The sequence below is a fragment of the Anas platyrhynchos genome, chromosome 33 (assembly GCF_047663525.1).
Source record: "Anas platyrhynchos isolate ZD024472 breed Pekin duck chromosome 33, IASCAAS_PekinDuck_T2T, whole genome shotgun sequence".
NCBI lineage: Eukaryota > Metazoa > Chordata > Aves > Anseriformes > Anatidae > Anas > Anas platyrhynchos.
This window is the reverse complement of record NC_092618.1, coordinates 7,743,223-7,758,200: the sequence shown is the minus strand read 5'-3', so window position 1 is coordinate 7,758,200 and position 14,978 is coordinate 7,743,223.

Below are 14,978 nucleotides of genomic sequence, written 5' to 3'. Positions count from 1 at the left end.
CTTGAAGGATCACAATCAGATCACTTCTACCTGGGCAGGTCCTAGGCCAAAAAGGGGGTGTTTTGTAGGTATGATATTATGAGGCGGTGGTGCCTCAGAAATTCTAAGTCCAGCAGGAAGTGAATGGCTGTTAAATGGCCTTTGAGGTGGCTTCTTGGAGAAATAGCTGGCAGCTCATCCCTTGACTCCCGGCTGGGATCTATGCCATTAGGCTCATATCTGCAAAAGTACCTGAAAGGCAAGCAGAAGGCACTTGCTGTGCCTGTAGTTTGTGAGATCCGCTCTTTCCGAGTACCTGGTAGGCCCCATAAAGGAAGAGGTCTTGGATAGGGCTTGTCATGTCAGAGGTGTCAGCTTTTGCCTGAAGTCATCCTTCAGGACTGCTTTCAGTTTTCAACACAGAGGGGGCCACTGCCTCCAAGATGCCTGGGGTAAACTGAACCATGCACGAGGGCCTGGAAAAAGTTACCCTGGCTGCATAGGAGCCATTCTATATCCAAAAGCTGGAGGCAGGAAACAAATTTTTAGGGTGGTACGGAGCTGCAGGGCACATTGTGCAGGGTGTTCCTGCAGCCTTTATGTTCTTTTCCATCCTGGCTTCGGTGCTGCGTCTGTCTTAAGAAAGGAGTAGCCAACAGAGGTAAGACAGACACTGTGAGATCATGAAAGCCATCAGAAAACTACCCCTAAGAAGATGACTGATATGGGGAGGTCAGAAGAAGCCTGGCCAGGAGAAATGTGAGATTTGGGAGAGAGTAGAGGCCAGCAGGAATCAATGATTTCTGGGAGGCTAGAAGGTTCAGGCAATGTTGATTCTGCTGTAGCACTGACTTAAAAGAGTCATGTAAAGACCTTGCCCTATTTTAACCAGCAACATTAATCCTTAAACCTAAATGCTACTGTACACACTGTCAGGAATCCACTACTCTAATGCCTGACCTCAACGCATCCCTTGAAGCCAAAATTCATCACATAGCCCCTTCCCCTTGTTTTTACTCTCTTAATCACTCTGATCCCTGACCTTAACACTAGCATTAAAATGCTCTTTTTAACCCTAGGAAACTGCCTGAGAGACCTAAACAAAACCCTAAACCACAAAGCTTGTCCATACCCTAAACACAGACCTGATACCCACGTAAGAATACCAAAACATTCCCATTCAAACTTTGCTTAATCTTTAACCCAGTAAGGTGGGCCCTAGTCCCTAGTCATATACATGAACACCTAACACCCAAAACCCCTGTTCCTGTGCATTAACCTCCTCACCTTCAGCCCCTCTACTAAGCCTTAACTTTAGGCCCGTCATCCCTTGGGACAGGGCAGGAACCATGAGGTTGCTCTGCAGTCATGGCACTCAAAGCTGAATGTGAGGGGCCATGGATCTCATCAGATTGTGGGCCACAAGGAGGAGACAGGGGAGAATGCTCTGATGAGCTCAGCTCTGCCTCAGGATCTCCTGCACCAGCAGGAGCAATGTGACTGTGGCAGTGACGGTAAGGTCACTTCTGTCCCTGCAGAAGATAGGGCAGCAGCAGGAACATGTCACAGAAAGGGACTGAGAGGTCACTTCTGTCTGTAGGTGGCAGGTCACCCTTGACTTAGAGCTGGGATCGGTACTTTTCGGCTGACATCTGCCAGTGGCCCTGGTAGGCCAGCAAAAGGCACCTGGCTGGCATGCTGACTGTGGGATCCCCTCTGCCTACATACCCAGGAGGACCCATGCAGAAAGAAGGCCCACATATGGGTTGTCCTGTCCCTTCTGCTTGAGTCCATGACTGGACAGCAGCAGGCCCATGGCTTGGAAGATGCTGGTGCGGTGACTTCTGTCTGGTTGGCTGACAGGCCGCAAGGAGCCTGATGGATTGGGATGCCTACTTTAGGAGGGGGTTCCACCCTGATGGAGCTTTCTTTTGTAGTAGAAAAGAGTAGGAGAGAAAAAACTGCCACAAAGTGCACTTTGGAATGTTGGTGCTGGCCACGAGGAGGAAGAACTGTCCCTCAGAGTGTTGTGCTGCGTTGCCAGAGGTCACCCAAAGAGCGTCTGTGATCAGAGCATGGCTTTGTGTGAGAAGGAGCAGCTGGGGAGGGTTGATGAGACACTGGTGAAATGATGGAAATGCTGGGATGAGAGCAAGGTGGTGAACAGAGACGGGTGTCTACAGTCCTCAAAGAAATAGGTGAAAGTCATCAAAGTCAACAAAGTGCTCTGCCGGGCACTGCCCAGCCCAGCCCGGCCCCTGCCCACCTCTCCCCACCACCCTGCCCTCTCTCCAGCCCAGCCCAGCCCAGCAGCCCAGGCTGGGCTGGCCCCAGGGCAATGCCCTCCACAGGCTGCTGCAGGGCTCTGGGCACGGCCACCCCAGCCCCAGCCCCTCACAAGGCACCGCAGCTGCTGGGACAAAGTGTGGTGGTTTTACTCAGGTGGGCAGCCGAGCTCCACCACAACCGCTCTCTCACTGCCCCTCTCCTCAAAGAGGAAGGGGGAGAAAATACAACACAGAGAACTCGAGGTTTGAGATGAGAAAGGTTTAATTAAATGGAAAGGGAATGGGGAGGAAAAAAAAAAAAAAAAACGAAACAAAAGAAACAATCAGTCCGCGCGGGAGCACGGAGAGAGGGAAAAAAAAATTATTCTCTACTTCCCATCAACGAGCGGTGTTCAGCCACGTCCTGGGAAGCAGGGCCTGAGGGTCCGAGCCACGGCTGCGCTCGCGTCAGGCAGCACCCTGGGGTGTCACCAAGTGACGTCACAATGGGTGCCCACCCAGCCCAGGCGCGTGTCACAGTGGCACCCATTGTGACGTCACTTGGTGACACCCCAGGGCTCCGCCTTATAAGAGCGCAGCCGTGGCTCGGACCCTCAGTGTCGGTGCACGGCAGTGACGGACAGGGCAGGAGCACAGGGCCTTCGAGGAGTCCCCGAGCATAGCCCACGTCCCACAATGCCGCAACCGCCCGCCCAGAGGAGACGCCGGTTTATCCTTGTGAGCTCTCCCACTCCAGAGGCTGCTTCTGAAGGGGAGTCGCAGCTGCTGGATCGCAGTGAGTCTTAGGGATGCGGTGGGGAGGGTTGGGGACACAGAGACCCCTGCCTGACTCCAGGACTCCTTCCCTGGGTAAAGCGGCGCTTGGGCTGACGGGGCCGAGCTTCCTCCGCAGCACCACAGAATGCTAGGACGCTTTGGGCTGGGGGGGACCTCGGCGATCACGATGCTTCCCCCCAGCCCAGGCTGCCCAAAGCCCACCCAGCCTGGCCGTGGGCAGTGCCAGGGAGGGGGCACCGCAGCCTGCGCCAAGGCCTCACTGCCCTGGGCGTGAAGGAGAGAAATCCCTGCCTGTCCGAAAGAAACCTGCCCTCTTTGAGGTTAAGGCCGTCACCCCTTGTCCTGTCGCTGCAGTCCATGATGAAGATCCCCCCCCAGCTTTCCTGGAGGCCCCTTTGGGCACGGGGAGGCCGCAGCGAGGTCCCCCCGCAGCCTTCTCCAGGCTCCACAAGCCCAGCTCCCTCAGCCTCTCTTCCCAGCGGAGCTGCTGCAGTCTCTGGGCATCCCCGCGGCCTCCCCACGGCCTTCTGGGGCTGGGGCCCTTCCTCTCCTCACCCCTGCATTCAGCCCCTCTCTGCAGCACTCTTTGCTTTCCTCCTTTCCAGGTAATATATGGAAACTGTGCAGAGACAAGGCCGTGGAATTCATCAGGGCGTATGTCAGAGGCACAGAAAAGGTAATGGCAGCCGCTTGCATCACAGCTGTGCTCCTGGCGCTGCCCTCCAGGGGTCCCACACAGCCCCAGACCCCTCAAGGCTTTGGTCCTGCTGGCCGTGGGTGTCCCCCTAATGCTCTGTTGGTGTCTTTGTGGCTGCCAGGACGACGAGGAGCAGAAGATGCTGTTCCTCAGCAAAATCTGCGATCTGTGCAGATGTGTCACAGAGAGGGGTGTGCCAATGAACTTGCATGACTTCTGCTGCCAAACTAACCTGGTGGAGAACATCATGGTGAGAGGATGCGCAGCGGGTTGGGGAAGGGGCAAGGCCCCCCGGCACCAGCCCCCTGGGAGGCGAGGGCTGGGGCAGCGCTGGCTCTGCTGCTGCTGGGTGCCGGCGGCTCCAAGGTCTCATCCTGCTTGTGCTCTGCAGGCGCTGCTGGAAAAGGAGCCCATGGACAGCTTGCGCACAGCATTCCGGCAGAAGGCCATGGAGACTGTCGCCCTCCTCAGGTGCGTGCCCAGCCCCTGGTGGCAATGTCCTGGTGGCCCTGAAGCTGGCAGGGAGGCTGCCCGTCCCTCCCAGGGATGCCTGGCCAAGGGAGGTCCGTGTCCTCCTTCATAAGCCTCGAGGCACTGCGTCCAACAGGCTCCTCTCTCTCTTTTCTTCAGCAAGACCGTGCCAATAGTACTGCATGGCAAAAAGGAGAGACTCCTGCGTGTGTGCTGTAAGAGCATCTTCTTTCTGCCTCCCGAGTCAGATGTGCCAGAGACAGAAAGAGCGCTCTTCACTGAGGTATGTGCTGGGTGAGGTACCGGCACCCCCAGTCCTGCTGAGCTGCTGCCTTGCTTCCCCGTGCTGACACAACCAGAGACCAGTGCAGGGCCGGGGCCCAGATTTGCTTTCCCAGCCTCGCCCCTTCCCCGACCTGATCTTGTGCTGCAGGAGGTCTGCACACAGTGGCTTTCTAGCCCCAAAGCCACCCCTGAACTCCCGAGGGGCTCAGAGCCAGCTCCTGGGGGTGAGGAGGGCCACAGAAATAATTCGATGCTCTTCTGTCCTCCCTGCAGACTATGAAAGCCATGGACACCATGCTGGCGGCCTTCGTACGCAACTGTCCCAACACCAGTGTCAGCATAGAGTTGGAGAATATCTTGGAGGTTTGGCATTTGCAAAGAACTTCCAAAGAATCCTCTCAGGTCTCATTTGCAGACCACTGTCAACCCAGCAACTTCTCTCCTCGCAGGCGCTGCTGGACTTTGCCCTCTCCAAAGACCCAGCTGTGTGTGAGAGAGCTGTGAGGATGATTGAGAGGCTGAGTGCTTTCATCGTCTTGTATTTTGAGGCCGAGGTAAGGCACAACGAACCCTTCACCCTTTCCTGCATCCCAGAGCATCCTGCCACTCAGGGGTGCCTGTGAGGCAAGCCTCGATGCACGTGAGTGCCTCAGAACCGTGAATCGAGGGTCTTCGTCCCTCCTTCGCCCCTGCTCTTCCCTTCCCAGGCCGTGCTCTCTCAGGGACCGGCTCTGCCTCCACTAAGCCCTTTGTCTCTCCTCCCTTCCTCACCCAGATCACAGATGACTATGAAAACTATAGCGATGATGATTCCAGAGAGCTCTACATCCCCATCCTGGGACAGCTGCTGGGCATCCTCTTCATTTTCACGGGTGACAAAATTTCCATCAGATTCACAGCTTTAGAAACTCTTTCTCACATATACAACATCATCAGAAAAGGAAGAGGTAAGAAGGTGTGGTGGGCAGCGTCCGTCTGCACACAAACATCTACTGATATGTCTACTTGTTTTCCCCGAGTTTAGTGGGGACTGTTAGTGTTAGGTTAGAGGTTGGACTCGATGATCTTGAGGTCTCTTCCAACCTAGACATTCTGTGATTCTGTGAGTATTGTGAAGGATTGTTTTTGTGCTTGGTGGAGGCTGCCCACGGAATTCTGCCAGGTTCCCTGGCCTCCTCTGCTCCTCACAGCAGCTTCCCGCAGCATTCTGGCTATCGTTTTCCGCAGAAGCTAGACGCTCACCTGCCGTCCAGGAGCAGTTCTCTGCTGCTGTCCTTCCCAACCCTCCCCAGATCACCTACCACGCTGTTTTGTGGTGTCCCCCAGTCTAAGCCATCAATCGATGAGCACTTCCCAAACGGCATCTTCCCCGAGGAGTGAACAGCAGAGCCAGCCGTGCATCACCAGGGATGGTGACGCCCTCCAGAATGCTCCCTGACTGTTTGCTCCCTGCCGTCTTAAAGGCAGGTGTCAGGGGGCTTCCTGCACATCCTGACCCCGAGCAGAAGGGGGTCTGTGACACGCTGCTACCCCCACGGCACCCAACGCCATTGCTTCTCCTCCTTCTGCATCATCCCTGAGGTCCCTCTTGCTCCCAGCACTCCTCACCTTGTGCTTTACATCCCTGCCCACCACTCTCCTCGCCGTGGGTCCGAGCCTCCCTCCTCAGCCATTCCTAGTGAAAGTGCTTTTCACCATTTGGCAAGCTTGTTGGCAAAGATGCTCTTCCCTACTGACTCTTCGCTGTTTCCCCCTGTTTAGAATGCATATTGAGAGCGGACATGGTAAATTATGCAGTGAGACACAAGAAATTGGAGTATGCAAAACTTCCATTTTCTATAACATCAACTCCGTGTGAAATTGCCAAGGTAATGAGCTCTGGCCTTGCTGGGGATCTTGTCCGCAGCATCAGCAGGCATCTCGTGTGAGCAAAGGGGTCCAGAACCGGTGGGGCTGGCACGGCCTCACTCGCCCTGCTGAGAGGGTTCCTCTTGTCCCCAGGCTGGGGCTATGCGAAGGCTGCTCCCCTGTGTCCCGGCAGCAGCTCCAGCCCTCCTGGCCACCAGCAAGCCCTGGTTACCTGCAGGGCCAGCACTCTGGCCCCATATGCCCCATCCTCACCCCTTCCCCCGAGGGCCCTCTCTCCAGAGCTGCCCTTGCTGCTCAGCTAAGCAGCACCCTTGGGACACTCAGTGAGGCATGTCTTCGCTCCTCCTTCTTCCCACAGGGGTTTGGAGGATACCTCTTCCCTGCTGAGAGGCTGCACATCATCCTCACAGCCCTTGAAGCTTTACAAGACTCCAGCATCCATGACAAGCAGGGGGCCTGCAGCGTGCTGGACGCAGCCTTGGAGGTCCCTTTCTACTGGCTGAAAGATGTAAGTGGCCTGTGGCCATGGCCCTGCCCATGAGCTCTTCCAGGCGTGGTTCCTCTCTCCTTCCCTGCCTCCCTCGCACATCGGGGTCTCTTGGGCTCCAGAAGCCACCTGAAGCCAGCAGAGAGCAATGGAAGGGGCCAAAGTTTGAGTGGCAGCTGTGGCAATGGCTGCTGTCTGCTGGCAACACCATTCCCACTTTGTCCCCCAAGGTGCCAAAGATCATGGAGTGCATCAGGAGAAACCTGGGCAGCATCCACACGGCATCGGCGCGGCAGTGCCTGGACTCCCTGCTTCTCCAGATGACCAACATGATGCCCAGGGACGAAGCCAAGAACTTGCTGCAGTTCTCTCCGCCACGTGACAGGTCCTGGCCTTAACATCCTTGAGGGCTTGTTCCGCGTCGGGAGATGCACCTGGAGACTCTCTGCTTGCCACACCAATGGCAAAGGGCAGGACATCCCCAAGGAGCACAGCCCTCCTTCCCACCAATGTGTTCCAGCCCTACTGGGCCAGCCAGGGCTGCAGCAGCCCAGCTGTCCAAGGCAGCCCAGAGTCCCCCTGCCCCCAGGGAACACCAGCTCAGCCCCCTCCTGCCTGCCCAGGCTGGGCCCTCAGTGCTCCCCAAGTCACAGGGGCTGCAGGACAGCCTGGGTCCTCTGGGGCTGGCCCAGTTTGTGGCCCTGCGGCTGAGGCAGCCTCACTGACAGAGTATTCTGGGCTTGCAGCACTGACCTGGCCATGTGGGAGGTGATCCTGGCCATGCCGCAGACCTTGAAGAGGGTTTTAAACATCATGATGGAAGACTTGCCGCTGTGCCTGTGGTGCAAGGAAGTCACCGAAGACACGTGCATCCGTCGCTTGGCTGTGAGTTCCCAGATGAAACCTTGCTCCCAGCAGGGCTACGTGTGCCCCTTCAGGCACACAGGCACAGCCCTGTGCCCATCTACCCCCAAACTGCCAGCTCCCGCAGGACGTACGGACACATGGTCCCTGGGGCCGGCAAGCCCCCGTAGCTCCCCGCGCCTGGTGCCTCTTTGGTGCCAGCTGGCGCTGCCCCATCCCTGCCCAAAGGTGGGAGAAGAAGAGGCTGCAGGGAGCCCTGCAGGCCCTGCCAGGCTCTCACTGCTCTTTCTTGCAGATGCTGGGCCACAATCACATTTTTTTGGAGGACTTTGGTAACCCAGTGCACCTCCAGAGCTACCTGAGGCACCCAAGACCAGAGATGCGCTTGATGGTTCTGAAAGGGCTCTGCACCGTGTCAGAGAGCCCTGAGAAGGTGAGCGGGCCATCGTCAAGCAAAGCCATGTTGGCAGCCTGGGGCTTTGCTCTTCTGCCCTCCCGTCCCTCCCCGCTGCCAGGAAGCAAGGCAGGAGGCTGGTGCTCAGGAACCAGAGCCCTTTGCCCAGGGTGGTCTCTCACTGCCTCACGGAAGGGAAATGGTGTCTTTCCTACAGGCAAGGAAAATTCAGGTCCTGCTGCCAGACATCCTGGAGGCTCTGCAGGACACCAACACAGACGTGGTGCTGAAGGCCCTGCCTGTGCTGAGAAACGTGATGGCTCATGTGGAGAGGAGGGAGGCCAGTGGCCCGGCTCTGCAGCTGGCTGAGAAGCTCCTGCCACTCTTTGACCACGTAAGTGTGCTGCGGGAGCCCGAGCCCTCAGCTGGGCCCCCTGTAACGAGGGCTGCCCTTCAGCCCGGCCCTGTGGGCAGCACTCAGGCAGGGCCTTCCCAGTCTCCTCGTCAGCCCAGGCGCTGGGGAGCTCTGCTTGGGCATGGCTGGTGCGGCTGGTGGCGAAAGTGGGGTGGCTGGCGGGCAGCCTGCGATGGCAACCGATTGCGTTGCCCTTCACGGGCACCAGGCCTTGCAGCTGCCCCTGAGCAGCTCCTCTGGGAAGGATCCAGCGCTGAAGCATCTCACAGTGCTGGGAGCTCCCTTCACATCGGCCACGCTAATGCTGAAATTCCTCCTGTCCTCCTCCCTGCCAGGCGTCCAGCCAGGTGCAGGAGCACTCCATCTGCCTCTTCCAAGACGTGGTGGAGGCTGTGCTGTGGCAAACGAAGAAGGAAATGAAGAGGATGGTGCACAGGAGCCTTCTCCCACTCTACTTTCACATGAGAGACCAGAGTGAGAGCGTAGCAAAGGTACAGATCTCAGAGCTGAGCAGTTATGTGGGCAAGGGTGTGCTGATGCCACAGGGTTGCTCTGGGGGATCTCTGGCCGGCAGCATGAGCTGCCTCCGATGGTGGCAGTCCCGTGGCCTTGCCTTGGCCACTGAACCCAGTGCACGCTGCCCCCCACCACAGCCTCCCATAACGCGCTGGGAAAGGCTCGCAGCCCTGCCAAGAGGAGGGGACAGAGGGTCTCCTTCCCAAGGCTGTGCTGCTACCTCCCAACCTCTGCTGCTCCGCAGGCCTCTGGGGAAGCTCTCGTCGTGGCTGCAGAGTTTCTGCGACGCAAGGAGCTGAAGCGCTTCGTCCAGACAAAACAGACATGGAGGATCGGGGAGTGCTTGGTAAGGACCCAACTTGGTTTGCTCCAGCTGGGCAAACGCGCCCGGCCAGAGCCCGCTGCCTGCAGCCGCATCCTCGCTCCCTTCCTGCCAGCACAGAGCCCCAGGGGGCTCTTCTGGAGGCCCCTCTGACCTCCCTGCCCCCAGAATGCTGGAGGAGACCCTGGAGAGGGTGTGCAAGCCCCGTGACCCTGTGTTCTCTCTCTCTCCAGCTGCAGCAGGACAGAGGCAGAGTAGAAGAATACCTGCAGCAGAGCCAGCCCTACCTGCAGGCCACTCAGACCAACTTGCGACTTGAGGCCGTCAGATTCATTGGTGAGCCCAGCCCCTGGGTCCCTCTTGGGGCAGCCTTTGGCAGCCCCAGGCACTGCCCTGTTGCCCCCAGAGCCCCCCGACTGGGCCCTTGCTCCAGGGTGCAGGAGGGGGCACAGCCTGGCTGGCCAGGCCAGGGGCTGTGCTGCTGGGAGCGTGCTGGGGAGCGGGGCTCTGATGGGATCTCTGTGTCTAGGTCTTGCTGCGCGCTACTGCAAGGACCAGAGCGAGGAGAAGCTGAATGAAATCCTCAGCGGTGAGTGAGGGCAGTGGGGGGTGTGCTAGGGCTGGGGGGACAGCGGCAGAGGCCCCCGTGCCTTGCCCTGCTCCAGGGAAATGCTTCGGGGCGGAGGAGCAATGCAGCCATAGGAACGAGGGAGAGGAGACGGGGTAGCCTGTGGTGTCAGGGAATGGCCTCCCAGCCTGGAGCTGGGCAGTGCCGCTGAAAGGGTTGAGTGTCCCTGAGGAAGAGTCAGGGGAAAGGGCAGTAAGGCTGACAGAAGGTGGGAGCCTGTTGTAGAGCACGCAACCAGGACGAAGAGGGAGATGAGACAGCCTACAAGCAGCTAGGAGCAGGGTCACGATTGCTAGCCCTTGCTCTCATGGGGAAGCACAATAGCGAGAGGAAAGAGTCCAGGAGATTCCTGGAGTGTGTGAATCCTCCCAAGGGATGGAGGCAGGTGGTGAGGGAACCAGCTTGTGAAGGTGCCCCACTTGACCTGTGGTGCGCAGGTGGGGAAGGACTGGTGGCTGCATTTGGGACATTGCTGAGCAGCAGCTTTCAACGGATTCCTTTGTCCCTCCTGCTCCTCCTGGCCTGGGGAAGAGTCGAGTGGGGCTGGCATGCTCTGCAGGGGATGCCTGGGGATCTCTGCAAGGAGTGGGTTTTCATCTCTGCTCTTCTTTCTTTTGCAGTCCTCCGGCCTTCAGAGGAAGACCCGGAACCCATGGTCCGTTCCCTGGCAGTTGAAACCACCGTGAATCTGACGTCAAGGCATAAGGCAATGTCAGGACGGAGATTTCCACTGCCGTGTTGCCGCTAGCCCCGCAGCAGTCCTCAAAAGAGCAATATATATATTTAATAGAACTAGGTTGTTGTCTCGTTATTCCAGCAGCTCCTTCACAGTGACTCGGTGCCATGACGCTGAGCTAACTTGGAGGCCACCAAGGACCCTGAGAAGTTCCCTCTGTTGCCCTGAGAAGGCAACTTCCTTGTGAGGGGAACAGAGGGCCCTATTTGTTAGCCTGACCCTACCCGTAGGGAAGTCTGCTGCCTCCCTGGGGCTAGGGTCATGGACGTTGCCAGAAAGCTTCCCAACCTGGTTTTCCCCTCTGATTACTATCGTCTTTTGATAGTCCAGGCCGGCAGTGATACTACTGAAGATAGAAGCCTGAAGACTATCGAGCGGGACTTTAGGGGACTGGGACGGGTAGTGGATGGAGTGGGAGTTCAGGTGGTGTTTTTGTCCACCCCTACAGTGGCAGGGAGGGGTACAGAGAGGACTCACGACTCACTGGGATCCACCAACTGCAACTCCTTCTTGCTGTCCTCTGTCAAACCTCTGTTCTCTACCACTAAGCTGTCCTCTGCTGGTCTCCTGTCCTCTGCCAGGCTGCTGTCCTCTACCGGGCTGCTGCCCTTTGACAGCAAGCTGTCCTCTGCTGGGCTTCTGTCCTCTGCCGGCAAAATGTCCTCTACCGGGGTGCTGTCCTCTGCCAGCAAGCTGTCCTCTGCTGGCCGGTTGCTGCCCTCAGAAGACCAGGTCTCCTGCCAGGCCAGCCTGGGCTGCCTGGGGGGCATGCCTCCCTCCTCATCAGATTCAGAAGGAGCCTCTGGAGTGGGAGAGTTCTCAAATAGAAAACGGAGGCTCCTTCGGGCAGGCGTGGGCTATGCTCGGGGACTCCTCGAAGGCCCAGTGCTCCTGCCCTGTCCGTCACTGCCGTGCACCGACGCTGAGGGTCCGAGCCACAGCTGCAGTCATATAAGGCGGACCCCTGGGGTGTCACCAAGGGAGGTCACCAAGGGTCCCATGTGACACGTGCCTGGGCTGGATGGGCCCCACCGGGCGCTGTAAGTTCGTGGGCGACACCAAGCTGGGCAAGGGGATCTGGACAGGCTGGATCAACGGGCCGCATCCAGCTGCGTGGCATTCAAGGCCAAATGCTGGGTTCCACACTTGGAATCATACAATATCCTGAGTTGGAAGGGGGCAGACCTGAAGGGATGAAAGACACGGTCTCCCGATGCCTCTTGAGCAGAAGGCCTTTATTGCCATTTTTCTCTGCTACATATACTTTCCCCGTAACCACATGCGCTGTCCACGCGCCCGAATCAGTCGTACAATTCATTAGAGACCCTCAGCCACGCGCCTCAAGCCAGCCAGCAATTGACCACTGCGCAAAGCTCATCTTTAATGCTGTAGCCAAGTTAATTTATCTCCACCTTGTTCAAGTTTTTGTTACTAATGCCTAGTAAAAAAAGGGGCTTTAGGGCTTTGGGGCGACTACTTAAAGGATCAGGGGCACAGGTTGTGTTTGCCTCTGTCCTTCCGATAGGGGGGATCGATGCTGACAAGCAGACTCATCACATTAACACGTAGCTTCGGGACTGGTGCAACTGGTAGAACTTTGGGCTTGCTGATCATGGGAGGGTCTATGTGACACTGGCCTGCTACCACCAGATGAGATGCGCCTCCCTGTAGTGGTTTTACCTGGCAAGGTTTTGGTAGCACGGGGCCATAGGAGTGGCTTTTGTGAGAAGGATCTGGAAGCTGCCCCATGTTTGCTAAGGGCCCCTCTGCTGACCAGAGCTGAGCCAATAAGTCACAGAATCACAGAATTTCTAGGTTGGAAGAGACCTCAAGATCATCGAGTCCAACCTCTGACCTAACGCCAACAGTCCCCACTAAACCATATCCCTAAGCTCTACATCTAAACGTCTTTTAAAGACTTCCAGGGATGGTGACTCCACCACTTCCCTGGGCAGCCTGTTCCAGTGTCTAACAACCCTTTCGGTAAAGAAGTTCTTCCTAAGATCCAACCTAAAACTCCCCTGGCGCAACTTTAGCCCATTCCTCCTCATCCTGTCATCAGGCACGTGGGAGAACAGGCCAACCCCCACCTCACTACAGCCTCCTTTAAGGTACCTGTAAAGAGCGATAAGGTCGCCCCTGAGCCTCCTCTTCTCCAGGCTGAACAAGCCCAGCTCCCTCAGCCGCTCCTCATAGGACTTGCTCTCCAGGCCCCTCACCAGCTTCGTCGCCCTTCTCTGGACCCGCTCAAGCACCTCCATGTCCTTCTTGTAGCGAGGGACCCAAAACTGAACACAGTACTCGAGGTGCGGCCTCACCAGAGCCGAGTACAGCCCCCCGTAGCCACCCATAGCCCCCCGTAGCCCCCAATAGCCCCCCATAGCACCCTAGAGCCCCCTATAGCCCCCTATAGCCCCCCTAGCCCCATATAGCCCCCTGTAGCCCCCCGCAGCCCCCTATAGCTCCCCGCCGCCCCCCCCCACCCCCCCCAATTCTCCCTCCACCCCCCCTTATCCCGCTCCTCACGTTCCGGTCCACGATGTCCCGGCCCTGGCTGGCCAAGCTGCTGCCGTAGGCGGCGGCCAGGCTGGACACGGGCTCGGCCAGGAAGGCGGCGGCGGGGGGGGGCAGGCGGGATGCGGAGGACGCCGGGGGGGCCGCCGGGGGGGCCCCGTAGGCCCGGGCCGGGCCGTGGGGGGGGGGGGGCGGCCCCGCCGCTGGTGTCGTCGAAGAGCGGCCGCGGCTCCGCCATCCGCGGAGGGGCCGGGCCCGGGCCGCGGCGCTTGGGGGCTGCGGGGAGAGGAGAGGAGAGGAGAGGGGGGGTCGGGGGGGGTCGGGGGGGGTCGGGGGAGGGGGGGGGCGCCGGGGAGTCCGCACCGAGCCCCGCCGCCGCTCCCGGGGGCTCCATGGCGCTTCCGCTTCCGGTCACGTGAGGAGCGCGGGAGGAAGCTGTTGGCGGAGCGGCGGGGCGGGGCCGGAAGTGGCGGTTGCCATGGGGACGGGCGCGCGGGGCCGTGACGTCAGCAAGGGTGTGATGTCAGCAAGGCCACCGTGCCACCAAGGTGATGACGTCACCAAGGCCACCACGTCACCAAAGCCATGATGGCAACCAAAGCCATGACGTCACCAAGGCCACCATGTCCCCAGGGCCACCACGTCCCCATAGCCCCCATGGCCCCATAGCCCCCACGGCCCCATATCCACCATGTCCCCAGCGCCATCTTATCCCCAAGGCCACCACGTCCCCAAGGCCACACGGTGGCCGTGGTGGCCCTAGGGCTGTCCCTGAGGTGTCGTGGCCATTTCCTGGCCACGGCGGCCATCTTGTCCCCAAGGCCACCACGTCCCCAGGGCTACCACTTCCCCAAGACCACCATGTCCCCAGATCCACCACATCCCTGTTGCCACCACATCTCCGTGGCCACCACATCCCCAAGGCCACACGGTGGCCGTGGTGGCCCTAGGGCTGTCCCTGAGGTGTCGTGGCCATTTCCTGGCCACGGCGGCCATCTTGTCCCCAAGGCCACCATGTCCCCATGGCCACCACATCCCCATGGCCACCATGTCTCCGTGGCCACCATGTCCCCAGGATGACCATGTCCCCATATCCACCATGTCCCCATGGCCACCACGTCCCCAAGGCCACACGGTGGCCCAGGGGGGGCTGCTGCTGCTGGGCACCCTGGGGCTCTGGGTGCTGGAGGGGGGGGCGTGGACCCTCGGGACCCCCCCCGGGACCCTCAACGCCTCCGGGACCCCGCGGTGGGACCTGGCCTCCGCCTTCTTCTTCTCCACCACCCTGCTCACCACTGTGGGTAAGGAGCCCCCCCGCCCCCAAATCGGGACCCCCCCTCCGAATTGGGACCCTCCTAAAGAACCCCATGGGCACCAGGACCCCCCCAAGGGCATTGAGACCCCCGGGACCCCCATGAACCCCAGGACCCCCATGAGCACCAATTCCCCCAGGACGCCTCTGAGCACCAGGCCCCCCCGGGACCCCCCCAAGAACACCGGGACCCCCATGAACACCAGGACCCCCGTGGGCACCAGGACCCTCCATGGCCCCCCATAGGCACCGAGCCCCCTGAGAACCTCAGGACCCCCATGGGTTTTGGGACCCCCTTTAGCACTGGGACCCCCAGGCCCCCCCCCAGCCCCACCAGGACCCCCCCAGCCCACAGAGCCCCCCAGTTCGCCCAGGACCCCCATCACCACCAAGCCCCCAACCTCCCCCCACCACCCCCAGGGGT